A 22,030-nucleotide genomic window follows, 5' to 3' on the forward strand; every position below is an offset into this window, starting at 1 on the left:
ACTGATATTCTCTTTTGTTTCAATTTGGGATCTGTATGTCTGATTTGGATATTTGGGGCTATTTTTCGTTACAGTGTTCACAGATGTTCCTTATAGGTAAATGTACATTCCAATTTTTTTTTCCCGGTTTCTTCCAAGTATGGCAATACCTGACTTGCAGATGTCAATTGCTGTTCCGCCGCAAAGCAATGTCCAGAATGGAGTTAGTGCTATTGGGATTGAGATTTGGCTACAAATGTTTTGCGGTGTCCCAGCGTTCTTGAAGAACCCCTAAAGTGCCAGTACTTTAGAAAACCCCCAAAGATGTCACCATTTTGGAAACTACACCCCTCAATGAATTTATCTAGGGCTTTAGTGAGCGTTTTAAGCCACAACATGCTGGCCAAAATCTAATACAAAGTAAATGGTACAGGGTAAAAATTGCAATTTTTCCTCAAATGCCATTTTTGTACCAAATATATTGTGCCCAACTCATGCCACTTTGGATAAACACCCCAAATATCATTATGTGGGTTGCCCATGTATGGCAATACCCCATATGTGGCAGGGCTCACAACAGTGTTGAGAAGGGAAGAAGCAAACATTTTTCTTTTGGAGCTCTGTTTTCATTAGTTTGGATTTATAGTGCCATGTCATTTTTGCACATTATGTACCAGTACAATGCAAACCCCTGAGAGGTGACACCATTTTGGAAACTACGCCCCTTAAAGAATTTATTTGGGGTTGTGGTGAGCATTTTAATACCAAATATGCTGGAAAAACTCTAACACAAAGTAAATGGTGCAGATTAAAAATTGTGTTTTTATCTAAAAAATGCCATTTAGTGCCAGATATATTGTGCCCAACTCATGCCACTTATACAAACACACCAAAAATCATTCTGTGGATAGTCGCAAGTATGGCAATACCCAATATGTTCTAATAATAGACAGGCTGGGCACACAGCAGGGCTGAGAAGGGAAGGAACAAAATGTTGTTTTTGGAGCTCCATTTTCATGTATTTGGATTTGGAGTGCCATGTCATGTTCACAGGGTCTGTGAGGTATCAGTACAATAAAACCCCCTGAGAAGTAACACCATTTTGGAATGTACACCCCTCAAATTTATCCTGGGTAGTGATGAGCATTTTAACCCCCAACATTCTGGCCAAAATATTACACAAAGTCAATGGTGCAGAGCAAAAATTGAATTATTTTCTCAAATATGTCATTTAAGTGCCAAATATATTGTGCCTAACCCCATATGTACAATAATAGACAAGATGGGCTAACAGCAGGGCTGAGAAGGAAAGGAGCAAAATTTAGCTTTTGGAGATTCGTTTTCATGAGTTTTGATTTGGAGTGCCACGTCATGTTCGCAGAGTTCATGAGGTACCAGTACAACAGAAACGCCCGAGAAGTGGTACCATTTTGGAAACTATACCCCTCATAAAATTTATCTGGGGTTGTAGTGAGCATTTTAACACCCAACATGCTGGCCAAAATGTAGCAAAAAGTAAAAGGTGCAGAGCGAAAATTGCAGTTCTTTCACAAAAGTGGCATTTTAGTACTAAATGTATTTTTCCCAACTCCTGCCACTACAGACATCCCAAATATCATTCTGCGGGTTGTCCCGGGTACGGCAATACCCCATAAGTGGCAAGGTAGGGAACACAGTAGGGCTCAGAAGTGAACAAGCAAAAGTTAGCTTTTGAAGCTCTGTTTTCACGGGTTTTGTTTTTCAGTGCCATGTTGTGTTAGCAGACTCCCTGGGGACCAGTGCAACAGAAACCCCTGAGAAGAGACATCATTGATTTGGTAACTACACCGCTCAATGAATTTATCTACATTTATTTCTCAAATATGCCATGTTAGTGCCAATGCCCAACTTATGCCACTGGAGACAAACACAACAAATATCATTATGCGGGTAATCCCCTTTATGGCAATACCCCATATGTGGCAATAATCTACAGGATTGGCACACGGTAGGGAACAAGCAAAATTTTAGCTTTTGGAGATCTGCTTTCACTAATTGGTGTTGGGGTGCCCCTGAGGTACAAGTACAATAGAAACTCCCAAGAAGTGACCCAATTTTATGAAAGGGCACCGCTCTAAGAATTTATCTAGGGTTGTCCCGGGTATGACAATACCCCATAAGTGGCTATAATCTATAGGTAGGGAACACAGCAGGGCTTAGAATCGAACAAGAAAAATTTAGCTTTTGGAACTCTTTTTTTGGTGCATCAGAGAAATAAAGAAACTATATACACTGGGAGATGTGATAGATTCTAAAACAGTCCTACATACATAATCCTGGTTTATCGATTCACATGTTACACCGGTCTGTCTCCTTATACCACTTTTGCGGCACATCCTTTTTTGTGTCCTTCCCTTGCTAGCAGTTTGGTGGCTTTTGTACCAGTACGTTTTACAGAGGCAGGGGTGCAGGTGTGCCCATGTATTGTTGTTAATACCAGGATGTCTCTCTTGCCCTTGTACCTAACACACAACACAGAGTCGCTGCATAGTGCCCTGCTCTTGTGCTTTTTGAGCTTTTCCCATAGCAGCGACTTCAGGAGACCTCTCCTAACAGTGCCACAGTTTTTCTAGAAATGAGGCACTTGAATAGTGTAGTGCTGGTGTAAAAATTGTCTATGTAGAGGTGGTAGCCCTGTTCCAGTAGTGGGTGCACTAAATCCCACACTACTTTTCCAGCAATTCCAAGGAAGGAGGGCAATCTATGGGCACTATTGTGGAGCCATTCATATACCCTGAACTTATATGTGTACCCTGATGCACTCTCACACAGCTTATACATCTCCACGCCATACCTTACCCTCTTATTTGTCAGGTACTGGTGGAACTGAAGGCTCCCTTTGAAGTACTATGCCCCAGATGCCCCTGTATTTCAAAATCTCCTGCACTGACAGGGATCCACCTGTGGGGTTGCACGTAAAAAGAAGGGGGTTTTGGTCAATGTGTTGTGCAGCATACAGACTATAAATTTCAGAACAGATGAGGTTGGCACTTTTTGTTTCACCGGAAATCTTGAATCCTTTATTCAAACATGGTGACACAGCAAGTTACAGGTATTAACACATAAGTGCAGAAGAAAAGCTCCTTTCTGACCGTTAAGCTCCTTAGTCATAGATAGCTTCCAATATGGGGTTACATACTGATATACCCAGCTCACAGGAAGTGATGTCAGCCCATTGCAGGTGAGCAGGTGCCTAACCCCTTCTGGTATATGACACAGATAAAGAAAAAACTTGTTGCAAGTGTGAGGGTCAAGATAGTGATTATATGCTTCTAATGATTATATGCTTCTAATGATTATATGCCTTATGATTGTATACAAGTGACCTTTGCCCTATATTTTGTACTTTGTCTGTTGAGAAATACAGAGCTTTTCCCTTACATCAGTTTTAACCAGACATGCAACTGTCAGCGGAACTCAAGTCTTGTGATGGAAAGCAGAAGATGGAAGAGCAGATGTTGCTCCAAAGATAGTACCAGGTTTTTGGAGTAAAGGTTAACTTCCTAATCTTCAGGCTACAGAATTCGATTATTAGGGGAACACACAGGGCAATCTGTCACAAAGACCGTGCATACCGAACAGTGTGTTGTTTGCCGGGTGCTCGGGTTCGGCATGTTGCGGATCGGGTTGATGGATTACTGGGAGGGGCTGGTGAGGAACCAGCGGTCATGGTCCACATTGGCACTAATGACAAAGTAACAGGTAGGTGGAAGGTCCTTAAAAATGATTTCAGAGATTTAGGCCATAAGCTCAGGGCAAGGACCTCAAAGGTAATTTTCTCCGAAATACTGCCTGTACCACGTGCCACACCAGAAAGACAGCGGGAGATCAGGGAGGTAAATAAGTGGCTCAAAAGTTGGTGTAGAAAGGAGGGGTTTGGGTTCATGGATAACTGGGCTGACTTTTCTGTGGGCTACAGGCTCTACAGTAGGGATGGGCTGCACCTCAATGGGGAGGGGGCCGCTGTTTTAGGGGAAAAAATGGCTAGAAGGTTGGAGGAGTGTTTAAACTAGAGACCTGGGGGGAGGGCAACTACACTTGTGCAGGGCAAATAGACGGTGTACATAGAGAGCTGGGAAGAGCCATAGTCCATGGGGGAGGAAGGGGGGCTGGAATGAGATTGGGGAATAAGGACAAAAGGAATACGGACAGGGAAAACCATATAAAGTGTATGTACACAAATGCCAGAAGCCTCACAAACAAAATGGAGGAACTGGAACTCTTGATGTTGGAACGGAAATATGATATAGTGGGTATCAGCGAGACATGGCTGGACAGTAGCTATGACTGGGCTGTTACTATAGATGGTTATAGTCTTTTTAGAAAGGATCGTATAAATAAAAAAGGGGGAGGGGTTTGTTTATATGTGAATTCTTGCCTCAAGCCCGTCTTGCGAGATGACATCAGTAACGCAAATGTGGAGTCCCTATGGGTGGAGATAAGAGGAGGGAAAAATAAAAATAAAATATTACTAGGGGTTTGTTATAAGGCTCCAAATATAATGGAGGCAGCAGAGGAAATGCTGATAAGTGAAATGGATGCGGCTTCAAAGCATGGTGAAGTACTTATCATGGGGGACTTCAATTACCCAGATATTGACTGGGGGGCAGAAACCTGCAGGTCCTTCAAAGGTAGCAGGTTCTTGTCAACAACAAAAGACAATTACCTGTCGCAACTAGTCCTGGAGCCAACAAGAGGGGGGGCACTGCTGGACCTTATCCTTACCAACAGACCTGATAGGGTATCAAAACTACAGGTTGGGGGGAACCTGGGATATAGTGATCATAATATCATTGATTTTGTATTACGCTTTACTAAGCACGTTAGTGAAGGGGCAACCAACACTCTAAACTTCAGGAGGGCAAATTTTCATCAACTAAGGGAAGACCTAAAAGGCATAGACTGGGATAATGCTCTCAAAGACAAAAGCCCCCCCCAAAAATGGGACTTTTTCTCATATATTCTGAAAAAGTCCTGTGAGAAACACATACCTTATGGGAAAAAGCATAAAAGGAACAAGAAAAACCCTATGTGGCTAACTAGTCTTGTAAGGAAAGCAATAAGCGAGAAAGATAAAGCGTTTAAGGTGCTAAAACGTGAAGGTAGCGATGAGGCATTACAGGATTATAGAGAGAAAAACAAATCCTGTAAAAAACAGATAAAGGCCGCAAAAATAGAAACTGAAAGAAATATTGCCAGGGAGAGCAAAAATAATCCCAAATTATTTTTCAAGTATATAAATGATAAGAAACTAAAAACAGAGAGTGTGGGTCCCCTTAGAAATAACATGGGGGTCATGGTGGAAGGAGATGAGGAAAGGGCCAATCTACTGAATGTCGCCTTCTCAACTGTCTTTACCCAGGAAAATCCCCTGGTGGAAGACACAATGAGGAATAATGTAAATTCTTTTTATAATGTCAACAGTTTAACCCAGGAAGAGGTACGGCGCCGCCTCGCAACCACTAAGATAGATAAATCACCTGGGCCAGATGGCATACACCCCCGGGTTCTGCATGAATTATGTACGGTGATAGACAGACCGTTATTTTTAATATTTGAAGATTCACTGAGGACTGGTTATGTTCCACAGGAATGGCGCATGGCAAATGTGGTACCAATATACAAAAAAGGATCAAATAGCGATCCTGGAAACTACAGACCCGTAAGTCTAACTGCTGTGGTGGGGAAAATATTTGAGGGGTTTATTAGAGATGCTATCCTGGAGTATCTCACTGTGCACAACCTTATAACCCAGCGTCAGCATGGGTTTATGAGAGATCGGTCCTGTCAGACTAATCTGATTGGTTTCTACGAGGTGGTAAGTTCAAGACTGGATCTGGGGGACGCTGTGGATGTTGTATATCTGGACTTCTCAAAGGCATTTGACACCGTGCCACATAAAAGGTTGGTATATAAAATGAGACTGCTGGGAATAGGAGAAAATCTGTGTATCTGGGTAAGTAATTGGCTTAGTGATAGAAAACAGAGGGTGGTCATTAATGGCACATTCTCAGATTGGGTTGATGTTACCAGTGGAGTGCCACAGGGGTCAGTATTGGGGCCACTTCTTTTTAATATTTTTATTAATGACCTTGTAGTGGGTTTACACAGTCAAGTTTCAATATTTGCAGATGATACTAAGCTGTGTAAAGTGATAAATACTGAGGTCGATAGTTTAGCATTACAGAGGGATTTGTGGAAGCTTGAGGGATGGGCAGAGAAATGGTTGATGAGGTTTAATGTAGATAAATGTAAAGTTATGCACTTGGGCCATGGAAACAAAAAGTATAATTATGTTCTAAACGGTCAATTACTTAGTAAAACTGAAGCTGAAAAGGACTTGGGCGTATTGGTGGATGGTAAACTTAATTTTAGTGACCAGAGCCAGGCGGCTGCTGCTAAAGCAAATAAAATAATGGGATGTATCAAGAGAGGAATAGATTCTCATGATAAAGACATAGTTCTGCCCTTATACAAATCCCTAGTCAGACCACACATGGAATATTGTGTACAGTTTTGGGCACCAGTATATAAAAAGGATATAGTAGAGCTGGAACGGGTGCAGAGGAGAGCAACCAGGATTATAAGGGGAATGGGGGGACTAGAATACAATGACAGATTACAAAATTTGGGATTATTCAGTTTAGAAAAAAGACGACTGAGGGGAGACCTCATTACAATGTACAAATACCTGAACGGACAGTACAAGGATCTCTCCAAAGATCTTTTTATACCTAGGCCTGTGACCAGGACAAGGGGACATCCTCTACGCCTAGAGGAGAGGAGGTTCTACCATCACCATAGACAAAGGTTCTTTACTGTAAGAGCAGTGAGACTATGGAACTCTCTGCCACAGGAGGTTGTTATGGCCGACTCTATGTACATGTTCAAGAGAGGCCTGGATGACTTTCTGGAGAGAAAAAATATCACGGGTTATGGGGATAAAACATTTATTTAATTCTTGAAGGTTGGACTTGATGGACTTGCGTCTCCTTCCAGCCTTATATACTATGATACTATGACGCCTGCATGGCAACCATAATCTAAGTTGGAGCCGGGGGGCCAGACATATATGCTTAGCTATAACCAATTATAATGATTTTAATGTATGTAACCACACCTTTTTCTATGGGTATAAGAAGCTATGTAATCAGGAAATAAAGACAGTTCATCTCTCTTTTCTGTTCGGCAAGTTAAGAGCATGAACCTAAGATAAAACAGAACTTCAGTCTTCTGTCTTTTCTTATCCAAACGTGCACGCATGCTCAAATAATTTGGAGTGTCTGGGAGAAGAGTGTAAGGCGGGATTGGCCCGACTCCGACACAAGTATAAAAACATACATAGAAATTATTAATACACAGTAAAAACATCTTTTAATAATTGACAAGTAAGTCGTTCCTGACATTAAAACTTTTAGGGTATATACAATCTTTTGTCAGGATCCAAAATCCTTCACGATTCAACAGTTTTTTTCTTTTGTCTCCACCTCTATTGTTGTACTTAAGTCTTTCCAAACCACAGAAAGAGAAACCAGATAGGTCTCTATTGTGTTGCTGTGAGCTGGGTATATCAGTATGTAACCCCATATTGGAAACTATCTATGACTAAGGACCTTATCGGTCAGATGCTTTTTTTCTGCACTTATGTGTTAATACTTGTAACTTGCTGTGTCACCATGTTTGAATAAAGGATTCAAGATTTCCGGTGAAACAAAAAGTTCCGACCTCATCTGTTCTGAAGTTTATGTTTGCTTGTGAGAAGAGAAGTACTCTCAGAGGACCGTGCACCTGGAGTTTTGAGCAGGTTCGTTTGGTGTGTATTCACACACAACAGTGACTCAGCATATAGATTAGTCTGGGATACAATCAGACCAATTAGGTCCTCACTAAAATAAAAAAAAGGCCACTGGTGTGAGCCCTGCTGTGTCTCTGTGTATCTCAGGACCGCCAGTAAAATCAGAAATCATGGTTACTGGGGGTCACCCATGTGGGGTCAGAAGTCTCAAGCACTTCAGGAGAAGTCCCAGACACTTTAGCAGAAGCCCCAGGAACTTAAGGCTCATTCTCGGGGGTTTCTCTGGGTCACTTTGGGTTGACGAGGTGGACAATTAAAATAGACACTCATCCCCACTAGCGGATTCGGTAACAGAGGCAATATAACTGTATGCCTCCAATACTGTGTATGTTTTCAAGGCCTTAATTTTCCCTGGCGTGAAAAAGGGAAAATGGACGATGGGTGGTATAGTACACACGACTACTACTTCTCCGCAAGACTACTACTCCTCCGCATGAATACTACTCCTCCACAAGATTATTACTCCTTTTCCGCATGACTACTACTCCTCCACACTAATAGTACTCCTCAAAATGATTACTACTCCTCCTATCAGATCACACTTAATGGTGCCATTGTGGGAGGGAGGGGAAAAGGGTAATAGGGTTTTTGGGTAACAGTAATGGGGAAAGATCACTAACACTGCTCTTTCCAACATCACCAAACACAAAATGGCTATATTGGAGAGGGGGCTAGTAAGATTTGCCCCCCAGCATCATAGATCACTGTCATTAGCCAGTCTGTATTGACTGGCTAATGGCAGTGATCAACATCACAGGACCAGTCAGGTCATTTCTGTGATGTTATCTGGAGGGTATCCTCTGATGATCCCAGGACCTCCCTCGATGAGTCCCCCTTTCGCAAGACAGGGTGATGTCTGAAATGCAGGAAGTGCCCGTGTCCATTATATCGGAAACTGAGCGTTAAGTTACACTGCTTTGTGTCTGATATATATTGTACACGGAGCACTAAAGTGTTGATGACGTATATTAGAAAAGCATTCCCAACACTTTCTCCACACAATATTAAAATTTATCTCAAATGACAGTTACACTTTAAAGTGTGCAAAAGTTTAATTCTTAAATGAGTCCTTACTGTCTGCATAACAGGCAACTAGAGCCCTTTTGCTGTATAACTTCATGTAAACAAAAATTCAGGGCAGCACAGCAAACAGCATAAAGTTATGGTAATCCCAGGTATAAGGAGCAGTCCTAGTGAGCTATCCAAAGAAAAGGCTGCACCAGATGAAGTGCTCATTGTAGGAGCTGAAACCTCGCACCTGGAAAGAAGCTCTTTTCTGTGGGGTTGTATAAAAATGACTTCATAAGAACATGATCTTTATTTGTTTGCAGTCTGGTTCTCTGGATTATCCTGCTGGAGCTCAAGTGTTGAGGAGAATTTTCTGTAGGATTGTGTGGTGAAAATGAATAACAATGGTAAAATAGATCAACTGAGCTAGTTTTTATTTATTGTACAGTGTTTTTGTTAACAGATCATGCAAAGAAACAAGACCGATATCAACATCAAAGAATTCACAATGATTGGATTTGAAGAACCTTGGGCATTTAAAACCTTCCTGTTTGTGGTTTTCTTAATAACATATATTTTTACAATTACTGGAAACTTTCTTATTATCACTTTAGTATTTGCATGCAAACAACTTAATAGCCCCATGTATTTTTTCTTAAGCAATTTGGCTGCATGTGAAATCCTTTTAACCACAAATATCACCCCAAACATGCTATATTTACTTCTTGTTGATCGTAGTCTTATATCTATTTCAGAATGCCTTGCACAGTTTTATTTTTTTGGAACTGCAGCAACCACTGAATGTCTTCTTCTTGCTGTAATGGCTTATGACCGTCACTTAGCCATCTGCAGCCCACTGCATTACACTTCAATCATGGACCAAAAATTTTGTGCCTGTCTTTCATTGTGTGTATGGATAGTCGGTTTAATGGCTACTGTTGGAACAATCATACTCATGGCCAAGCTACAGTTTTGTGGGACTACTGTAATTAATCACTATTTCTGTGACCGGGAGCCTATATTAAGCCTTGCCTGCTCAGACACCACTGAAGTAAGATTGGAAGCCCTTGTCTTCTCATTTTTTATTACATTATGGCCGTTTGTGGCTATTATCTGGTCCTATGTTAGAATTATCATTGCTATTCTAAAAATGACTACATTAAATGACAGATATAAAACATTTTCTACTTGCAGTTCCCACCTCATAGTAGTATGTATGTATTATGGAACATTAATTATTATGTACGTGGTTCCTTCTAACGGACAGTCATTTAATATTAACAAATTACTTTCTTTGTTGTACATTGTAGTAACTCCATTGCTCAATCCTATAATATACAGTTTAAGAAATCTTGAATTAAGAAATGCATTGAAAAAATGCATAACAAAGATTTCAATTAATATTACCTAATCTAATAGTATTGCCCCATCACCAACCCTGAGAAATGTTTCCAACCCTGGGGGACTCCTACTGGTAATTCTCCATAAAACTTGGTGCAGGGGCTGGCATTTTATTCAATAAATCTTGTGGAGTGCAAACATTTGGCTCAGATAGATGTCCTGCTTTGAGTAGTCTGTAAGACTATAATTTACTGATAAGATGTCCCCTTGACTTCTCAACAAACAAATAGCAAAATTAACTATAAATGGACAAATAAGTTATACTGATTATTATACCCCAACATTATTTTATGCTCTGTTCAATTCTTCATTGTCTGCATTCTTGCATTCTTAGGCCCCTTCCACACTAGCGAGTGTGATGCGATGAACTCGCATCACACTCGCAACGCAAGCTGCCGGGAACGCACGGCCCGAACGCTGCATCACGGGAGTGAACTGACATGCTGAGTTCACTCCCGCGGTGCAGCGTTCGGGCCGTGCGTTCCCGGCAGCTTGCGTTGCGAGTGTGATGCGAGTTCATCGCATCACACTCGCTAGTGTGGAAGGGGCCTTATGGTTATAGGTTCCCTTTAACGGCACAGATTCATTTGTGCCATGCCATGTCAATATACTTTTCAAAGAAGTGGAGACTGCATGTGCCATATTCTGCGGATGTTCTTGTTTATAAATCCATTATGTGAAGTTGTACAGTGGTTGTAAGCAAAGTTTTAAAAAATAAAATACAAAATTGGGGTCTCTAGAATATGACTGAATTGAATAATGCTAATTGCATCTGGTGAGAAATGTAAATTAAAAACATCAAAAAAGTGTTGAAATTGAATTTATTCTCCATTTCCCCTCTATTTAATGGTTTCAAATACTTTCTAGTACATCATAAATCCTTCTCTTACAAAACATGCTGGCTTTCCCAATATTCAGAGTTTCTATCATGCCATTGGAAAAAGGGGCTGTCTTAAACAGTATGGACACAGGAAGGAGACCATGGGCAACAAATATAACATGATAATAATAGTAATTCCTTTATTTATATAGTGCACACAGATTACGCAGCGCTGCACAGAGCTTGCCAAATCAGTCCGTGTCCCCAAAGGGACTCACAATCTAACTACCACAATCGCAGTGCATGGATCTTTCAGTATGTGTCACTGGTATGTCATGATGGAGTTTCAAGGTGGATTTCCTATAAATAGAAGCTATATGCAGCAGGGAGCATAAATTCAAGTATAGTGCCAAAGCGTCCATGATCACAAGAAAGGATTATCTAGTGTCTCTTATTAGTCATATTGCAGCAATCAATGGGACATACCATTCACATTGCGCTGGCCTATTTACTTATATATATATATTTAGAGACCAATTAAATATATTACAGGCCAATTAGTGATATTAATAACAACAGCTTTTCCAATCAAGTGTCTGGACAAAAAGAGAAAATCTCTTAAGGGTAATTATCTGCATAAATATAACGGGGAAATGTTTAAGAAAAGCAGGATTTATTTTCTAGATAAGATATATAATCTGCCACATCCCAGCATCTTACTGCAAAGTTGAAAAGTGGATACAACAAAATACATATCAGTGAATAAAAATATGTACAACCGCCGTTACTGTTTTTCACAGTGATAATTTGCATTAAGGTTTACTCTCTGTAACTGTTACATGTTTTATTCAAGAAAAACAGTTGTGACATGAACTGGAAAGGATACCACTAAAAGCTTGACAGGTAAAATATTATTTATTATCTTCAATTTTGATATTAAAAGATACTTTAACCCCTTTTCACCACACCTTTTTTTCCACGTTAAGGACCAGGCCTGTTTTTTCCTTCAATGCCTTCTACAATTCTATACTTTTTGATTTTTCTGTCACTATATTTTTATGGGTCATGTTTTTTTGGTACAAATGTAGTTTTTAATATACCGTATCTTACTGGTGAACTTTTATACACCCTTTCTGTGCATTATATTTTAAAAAGAACCCAAATCTGACATTATTTTTGTAATACATTTTTTCTGACTTTATCGTGGAACCTAAATAACATAAAAACTTATTTCACTGGGTCAATATGCAAACAGAAATACCAAAATGATATGTTTTTTGGCCATAGTAAAATACTTTTTTGGGAAAAAATAAATTTTACTTTGCCACCTTCAAAGCACCATAGCTTTTGAAATTTTTTGTCAGTGTAGCTTTGTGAGGATTTATTTTTTGCAAAGAGTCCTGTGGATTTTATTTGTACACACTTAGGGTTCATAATTTATTATTCTAACAATGTGCACAATAAAAAAGGACCAGCAATAAAATACACATCCAAATATGGTACAGCAAGCTATAGGCCATGAAGGGCCTCAAAAAGAAAGCTAAAAGCTATGGTACAATACTTTAATATTTTTCTAACTCTTAAATGGTGCTTAAGATTATTCCATCATCTGAACACGCATTGGAGCTCATTTACGAAGGGTCCAGCGTTGCACTTTTGTCGGACTGTTCACCTTTTTCGGGTCTAAAACGGCTTGCACAGGTATTTAAGAAGTGTGTGCACTTGGATTGTGGCGCAAGCTGCACTGGCTTCCATGCGTCACAAATTAGGGGGTGTGCCCTCAGACTGTCCGACTGATTCGAACTGACCGCCACACCACTAAAAAGATGGTGAACTCTGTCGGACCTAGCAGGGAAGCAACACATGCAGGATATCAGGCTCATGATCTTAGTGAATAGCTGCAAGGTGCATTATAGTCTAACAATGCACTTTCAGTGAACTCCAGTGACCGGGTAAGTAAATGTGCCCCATTGTGTATAAATATATTTTAAATATATTTTATATATTTACCGCTCCACGTAAATATACGGCAGCTTCTACTGTGACAGATTGTAGAAAGGACATTGTTTTACGTCATGACAGTGGTCAACTTCAAACGGCTATATCTCCTGAACCCAGGCATTTAGAAACACAGGTGTCAAATTAAACAGGAGAATTTCCCCTTCAATATGATATATAGATTGTGTATGGATGCTTCAAAGAGCCAGAGATATCCACCCTTAAAGTTGCATTAAAAAGTTGATTTTTATGTACAGCTTTTTATTGCCGATTGTAACTTTAAGCGTGAATTTCTCCGATTCTGTTCATCATCCATACATCCATATATCATATGAAAGGGGAAACTCTCCTGTTTATTATGACACCATAATTTTGTTTCTAGGTGCAAGGGTTCAGTAGATATAGGTGTTTGAAATGTGCCCCCTCCAGACGGTCAGCAGAAACCAGAATACAGAAGGAGCTTCATGAAAGACATTGGGGCAGATTTACTTACCCGGCCCATTCGCGATCCAGTGGCACGTTCTCTGAACAGGATTCGGGTCCGGATGGGATTTATGAAGGTAGTTCCTCCGTCGTCCACCAGGTGGCGCTGCTGCGCTGAAAATCATCTGAACGTGTCGGAATACACCGAGCTGGACCAGGTGAAGGTAAGCGCTTCCCAAGCGACACATTTTCGGGTTTTAAATGCGGCGGTTTTACCGAATATGTCGGGTTTTCGTTCGGCCACGCCCCCGATTTCTGTCGCGTGCATGCCAGCGCCGATGCGCCACAATCCGATCGCGTGCGCCTAAATTCAGGCAATTCAGGTACAATCGGCGCAAATCGGAAATATTCGGGTAACACGTCGGGAAAACGTGAATCAGGCCCTTAGTAAATGACCCCCATTCACTTTCACTTTTCATTATTGCAGAAGTAAATGTACCCCCTGCATCTGTAGCTGAAAATGGGAAACGGTGATGGAATACTGCTGTACATATTCATAACATAGTTTGGTAAAAGTCACTTCTTTTTAAAAAAAACAATTGGAAAAATGACAAAAATCTTATTTTTTCATAGTCAATTATTGGCAAATTTTAAATATGCAATTATTAAAACTTTTGCATCAAGATAAAGTCTCACATGTCTTGAAAAAAACAAAGTTAAATGTCTCATGATATGCAAAGCTTTTCCAGAGATATCGTCATCTAAAGAAGTGCATATCAGAACGTTAAAAATTGACCTGGTCTTTCTGGCACCAATGACCATTGGTACTTTAAGGGTTAATATTGTTGCCACCTCCTGCTTAATATCATGCAAATACCCTGCATTTTCCACGAGACACATTCCTTTTGATAGTTACAATTTTGGCAAAGATAGTTTGTACATGAATGTATGAAATGTATTCAGATTTTTTAATCCACAATATAATTTGTAATATTTCAGATGTCATCAAGTGAATTGAACGTAACCATTAAACCAGACTTTATATTTGTTGGTTTTTCCACCTCTCACAATCTGCATATGCTACTGTTTTTAATATTCTTACTAGTTTATATATTGACATTTATTACAAATGTTCTTATCATCATGATAGTAAGCCAAGCCTCCAATCTTCACTCCCCTATGTACATCTTTATTGCCAGCCTTTCCATGCTTGAAATCCTTTATGTTTCTGTTACAACACCCCACATGCTATCAATTCTCTTGGTCAAATTGAAAACAATTTCCTTTGAAGGCTGCATGACTCAGTTATATGTTTTTTTCTCACTTGGCTGTTCTGAATGTTTTCTCCTAACCATGATGGCTGGAGATCGATATCTTGCAATCTGTTACCCGCTGAGGTACTCTTCTATAATGACAACAAGAATGTGTTTACAGTTGATAATTATATGTTATGTATCGGGATTCTTAGCATCAATAGTGACAGTTACTTTTGTTGCCCAACTACCATTTTGTGGGTCTAACCAAATAAACCATTTTTTTTTGTGACTACCCCCCAGTTGTTAAACTATCCTGCATAAAAACAAATGCAGCAGAAATAATATTTCTGTCTCTATCTCCCTGCTTGAGTCTTGTGTTGACATGTTTTATCCTTACCATGGCTTCCTATATTTGCATTATTTTCACCATTTTGAATTCTAGAAGAGGTCAAAGAAAAGCATTTTCCACCTGTTTATCTCACTTGTCCGTGGTGTCCATGTTCTATGGAACAGTTATCTTTATGTACATAAGACCAAGCTCTAAATATGATCTCAATAATGATAAAGTGGTCTCAGTGGTTTATTCTGTTGTAACTCCCTTGTTAAACCCTTTAATTTACTCATTGAGAAACAAAGAATTCCAAAAGGCAGTTCAGCACTTTGATTTAAGGAACATAGTAATATATTTTTTCAAAAATAGAAAATTTTTTATGTGATTTCACAATATTTTAGAGACTAGATTGTATAGCTGGAACACATCTATACAAAAAGGCTTGCCACTTTTTTTCTAATTCCTAAGCTCATTGGGGCAGATTTGTCATTTACACTTTTTTAAAAAGGTTTCATTTTTTTTTTTTGGCTCCAAAAAAAAAAAAAAAAGGTTTCATTTACGGCTGACATGCAAACATTATTATTAAGCCAACAAACAGGAGTTGCAAAGTTAGACTACATAGTCCTAAAGGAAGCCTTCTATTTCCATCAAATGTTATATCTACTGACAGCATTTTGTTGACAAATGCACATTTTCAGCATCTTTTTATTATTTCTGTATATTATGCCATTTCCAAGATATTCACAGTTTTATCCATTTGCTAGATGGGCAGTTGGTGTACGTAAGTCATGTCCTTAGCACCTGGAGCACTGCTATGGCTGCCTAAATAACACCCCTCTTCTTTTTTTTTCACTTGATGAACATTTTTAATTTTTTTTTTACTTTTATAACTCACCTCTTCTTACATTGTTGCCTCATGCCTCTCACAGTACAAATCTCTTATCTGACAAAAAGTGTGGTGGTCCTGGTAGGAATATCAGTGCTCCAAGTTCTAAGGACGTGACCTTGGTACACAAACTGCCTAATTTGCATACTGATTACTGGAAATATCTCACTGATAGTATAATGGATATTATAATATCATATTATAAGGCTTGGGCTTATAATATAAGGCTAGATGTAGACTCAATTTAAACTTTCCAAGGCTCTTATTGGCACAGTCTTCATTTTGGACATATTTGAAATGCTGTACAGGCAACCCCCTACTTAAGGACACCCGACTTACAGATGACCCCTAGTTAAAGACGGACCCATCTGCCCACTGTAACCTCTGGTGAAGATCTCTGGATGCTTTAGTATAGTCCCAGACTGCAATCATCAGCTGAAAGGTGTCAGTAATAAAGTTTTATTGATAAACCTTGGTTGAATTACAGCAAAAAATGTTGAAGCTCCAATTGTCACTGTGCAAAAAATCTTTGGTCTGGATCTACCATTATACAATATACAGTTCCGACTTACATACAAATTCAACTTAAGAACAAACCTACTGAACCTATCTTGTATGTAACCCGGGGACTGCCTGTATTTGGTTTTTTGTATAAACCAAGTATTTGAGTAAAGAAGCAGAACTCCAGATGAGATCCTCAATGATGTGTAGGATTTTTTCATCTATACAAGACAATGCAGTGTTTTCGCTTCTAACTCTTGACAATTTTCAGAATGAAATTTTAAGAATTTCAAATGAAATAACTAAAAGCATTCATAGAGATAAAGAAATAAGACATCTTTTCCTCCACCATCTAGTATTTTAAATAAAATGGACAACTCTATTCATCCTGTTGTACAACTAAATATTGCTGTTGATAAGTTTGTAAAGTGATTTATTGTGGATACTGTTTAATGGAGTAAAACTTTGTCACTTTCAGATAGTTACCATATTTTTGGACTATAAGAAGTACTTCACTATAAGACGGACCAAAAAGAAAGGATACCCTCAGACTGCTCTGCTACAAGTACACCGACTGCTCTGCCAAATGTACACCGACTGCTCTGCTACAAGCACACAGACTGCTACATTCACACACAGACAGCCTTGATACATTTACACAGACAGCTATGCTACATTCACACACAGACAGCTCTGCTTCATTCATGCGCATACAGCTATGCAACATTTGTGCACAAACAGCCCTGCTACTTTCACATACTCACACATATCAGCTACATGCAAGCCCCAAACCAGCAAATCTGAAAAATTCACACCCTTAACAATTATCCTTGGTTGTCGCCTATCACAGCCATGGCTAGTTTCTAGGGGCATTCAAACCCAAACGGAAAGTTCAGGTCCTCTCATCTTCACTCTTAACCCCATATAAGTACTATCTGGCCCACCTGCTTTATATCTCATGTGTATAGCCTCCTTCCCAGTTCATTCACTCAATATAATATAACATCCTCTTCTTATCTCTTCTCTATCCAGCTACCCAAACTGCCTGCAGCCCCACAGCTTATCACAGTCTCAATGTTGTTGCAGAGCACAGACAGGTCATACTATGTAGTCAGCGTAGATGCTAGAATGAAATGGTTCTGACAGTGCTGGATTTTAGACTATTCGATGCAGGCACTTTTAGCAAGACTTTTTCTATTATATTTGCTATAGTCTGAATAATATAGTATTTAAAACATTAATAATGCTATAAATTAATACAGGTGCATTGAATTACATCCATTAAATGATATGATTATATATAACCATTATATTACTGAGCTTGCTATAGTCATTTAAACACCTACAACCCCTTAACGACCTGGCCCTTTTTTTGTTTTTTCATTTCCATTTTTACCCTCCCCACCTTAAAAAATTTATAACTTTTTTATTTTTATACATAAAGAGCTATGTGAGGGCTTGTTTTCTGCATAACAAATTGCACTTCATAGTGATGGTATTGAATATTCCATTCCTTGTACTGGGAAGTAGGAAAAAATTTCCAAATGCAGTAAAAATGGTGAAAATACGCATTTGCATCATATTCTTTCAGACTTTAATTTTACGTCTTTCTCTGTGAGACTCAAATGACATGTCTACTTTAATCTTTGGGTCGGTGCAATCACGGGGATACCAAATTTGTATAGGTTTTATAATGTCTTCATACATTTACAAAAATTAAAACCTCCTGTACAAATTTTTTTTTTTTAATTTGGCCATTCTGGCACTAATAACTTTTTCATACTTTAGTGTACGGAGCAGTGGGTGGTGTCATTTTGTGTGACTTTTGATGACATTTTCAATGTTTCTACTGTATGACCTTTTGATCACTGTTTATTGAATTTTATAAAAACAAAAGGATTTCAGATACCTGCGCCAATTGTGGACATAAATGCAAAATATCTATGAAGTGCTGGAGAAGCGCAAAATAGATACACTTTATCAATATTGTAGTTTTACCATATTTCGCTATTAAATGGGATAACATAAATATGTTGCTCTACAGTAAGACTTAATATTGGTATGATGGTTACCTGGTTCCTGTGGTTTATTTATCAGTTTTGCAATATTTCTTCAATAAAACAGTGTTCCGATGATCTGAATATCCTTGCTAGGTTTCCAATCGTTCACTGGTGTCCGCGTTGTTTGGGACCTGTGGAGGAAAGCCCCGGCCGGTGGCTATACCTCTACACTAGGTTCCGGCAGTTCTTCGTGTGGTGACGTCACCAGAAGTTACGGCAAGTCCGGAAGGACACAATCTCCAACGCGTTTCGGAGGATACTGCCTCCTTCGTCAGGGAATCTTGTTGCTCCGGATTGGACGTAGTTTTATAGCCTGGAACCAGGTTCGTGAACTTTGTATGATTGAATACCATAGTGATGATATGTAATACAATGATGATGATATGTGATACAATGGTGATATTATACTATCGTAAAAGTGGTAACTAATTACTTAAAACTTGATTAAACTTTATTTTATTTTATGTCTTAAAATTATATTTCATAGAAAAACCATAAAAATTTGCATAAAATCATTCAGAATTAAAATTAGGTGCATCCAAGTTGTCATTAGCTAATATATTGTAAAAATATTTATTTATATTTACATAAACCCAAAGAGTTCTATTTCCTGATTTAACCCTTTTGGGGCCAATGTGTCCAGTAGAAATATCCATTTGCTCTCTGCACGCGACATTTGAGCAATATAATTTCCACCTCTCCAATTTCGGTGGATTTTTTCTATGGCAAAAAACTGTGATCCGGAGAAACATTCATAGTGAAACATTTTATAGTGTTTGGACAACGGATGATCTTCTAGTCCTTTCTTAATGTTCCGTCTATGTTCACTAATTCGGTCTTTTAAGGCTCTTTTAGTACGACCAACATAGAGTTTATTGCATGGACATTTAATGCAATAAATTACTCCTTTTGTGTGGCAGTTTATATGGTTTGTAATTTTATATTTCTCCTTGCATGTTTGGGGACCAAATGTTTTAGTAGCTTGTTTTATATGTGTAATTTTGCACGAGGCACAACGAGTGCAGGGATAAAAACCGTCAATTTCTAAAAAAATTTTTTGGTGAGGTATAGTAGTTTTATTGTTTTTTATAGTTGGAGCTACTATCATTCCAATGTTGCGGGCTTTTTTAAATATAAATCTGGGGTTTTTTGACAGATATGGGCCAATTGTTTTATCCTGTGTTAGGATGTTCCAGTGACGGTGAATTATACGTTTTAAAACTGCGCTGTCCTGTGTATATTGAGTGACGATCGGTACTTCTATTTTTGTTTCTATTTGTATGTGTTTTTCATCCTTGGGAGTTTCCCTGATATTTTTCTTTTCAACTAGAATGCCGGCTCTTGGTAGTTCACCGATGACGTCTTCTGTAGTTTTCAAGGGGATTGCATCATATCCCTTTTGTAGAAACTTTTGATGTACTGTCTTTTGATTAATATCTTTTCTATAGATGGCTAGATCTGTGCAGTTTCTTCGATGGCGTAAAAATTGACTTTTCGGTATATTTTCTAGCCAAATTGGTAAATGACAGCTCGTCTTCAAAATTAAGCTATTACTATCGGTGGGTTTAGAAAAAGTTTTTGTTTTGATGGTTTGGTCTTCGATGTAAATGGTTAGGTCTAAGAAGTTAATGCTCTCCTGGCTGTATGTGGGAGTGAATTCTAGGTGGTATTCATTCTGATTTATCTCTGTGAAGAATTTCTGAAGAGATTGTTCATCACCGGACCATATAAATACAACATCATCAATGAATCTATGCCAGAGGACCAGGTTTGCAGCAAGCACTCCATTGGGGAAAATCTGGGAAGCTTCCCATTTACCCACATAAAGGTTGGCGTAGCTTGGTGCGAACCTGGTCCCCATGGCAGTACCCCATGTTTGTAGGTAAAAGTCGTTTCATATTGGAAGTAGTTATGATTTAAAATAAATGTGATGCATTCACCAATGTATTTTATTTGTTCTTCCATTAGTAGATTTGTTTGTCTAAGGAAGTGATCCACTGAGTCTTTCCCTCGGTTGTGCTCAATGATTGTATATAAAGAGGTGACATCCAGTGTTCCCAAAATAAAATGAGGTTGCCATTTAATAGTGCTTAGAATGCGCAAAATGTGTGCAGTGTCTTTTAGATACGCTGGTAAATTCTGTACATATGGTTGCAACATATGGTCCACATACTCAGATAAATTTGATGTGAGGCAGCCTATACCTGATATGATAGGTCTGCCTGGGGGTTTGGTTTTTGATTTATGGATCTTTGGTATATGATACATGATAGGAATTCTTGGTGTAAGAATGTTAATATGTTGGTATTCTTTTTTATTTAGGATTTTTGACTCTAAACCTTTTTTAGCTAAAATTCCTAATTCTTTCTTATAACTGACAGTGGGGTCAGATTTTAGTTTTAAGTACGTTCGCTGGTCTCCCAATAGGCGTAGGGCTTCCGCATTTTGAACCACTATGCTGCCCCCTTTGTCCGCTGGTCGGACAGTAATGTTGTTATTTTTCTGTATGGACAGGATGGCCTGTCTTTCTTTGTTGTTCAAATTATTGTTGTATTTATTAATACCAATGTCTTTAACTTTTCTGATGTCGTTAATGACCATATGTTGGAAGACTTTGAATGCTTCCGAATATTCGTTTGGGGGTTGAAAACGAATATTCGGAAGCATTCAAAGTCTTCCAACATATGGTCATTAACGACATCAGAAAAGTTAAAGACATTGGTATTAACAAATACAACAATAATTTGAACAACAAAGAAAGACAGGCCATCCTGTCCATACAGAAAAATAACAACATTACTGTCCGACCAGCGGACAAAGGGGGCAGCATAGTGGTTCAAAATGCGGTGGACTACCACCAAGAAGCCCTACGCCTATTGGGAGACCAGCGAACGTACTTAAAACTAAAATCTGACCCCACTGTCAGTTATAAGAAAGAATTAGGAATTTTAGCTAAAAAAGGTTTAGAGTCAAAAATCCTAAATAAAAAAGAATACCAACATATTAACATTCTTACACCAAGAATTCCTATCATGTATCATATACCAAAGATCCATAAATCAAAAACCAAACCCCCAGGCAGACCTATCATATCAGGTATAGGCTGCCTCACATCAAATTTATCTGAGTATGTGGACCATATGTTGCAACCATATGTACAGAATTTACCAGCGTATCTAAAAGACACTGCACACATTTTGCGCATTCTAAGCACTATTAAATGGCAACCTCATTTTATTTTGGGAACACTGGATGTCACCTCTTTATATACAATCATTGAGCACAACCGAGGGAAAGACTCAGTGGATCACTTCCTTAGACAAACAAATCTACTAATGGAAGAACAAATAAAATACATTGGTGAATGCATCACATTTATTTTAAATCATAACTACTTCCAATATGAAAACGACTTTTACCTACAAACATGGGGTACTGCCATGGGGACCAGGTTCGTACCAAGCTACGCCAAC

The 22,030-nt window shown here is 38.8% G+C and overlaps 1 pseudogene; it reads left to right on the forward strand.

Moving 5' to 3' along the window:
* Positions 1-20,888, forward strand: part of LOC140113887 (olfactory receptor 6B9-like) — a 57,447-nt pseudogene extending 36,559 nt beyond the window's left edge.
* Positions 20,889-22,030: the final 1,142 nt, after the last annotated feature.

This window comes from Engystomops pustulosus, chromosome 1 (assembly GCF_040894005.1).
Source record: "Engystomops pustulosus chromosome 1, aEngPut4.maternal, whole genome shotgun sequence".
NCBI classification, from domain to species: domain Eukaryota; kingdom Metazoa; phylum Chordata; class Amphibia; order Anura; family Leptodactylidae; genus Engystomops; species Engystomops pustulosus.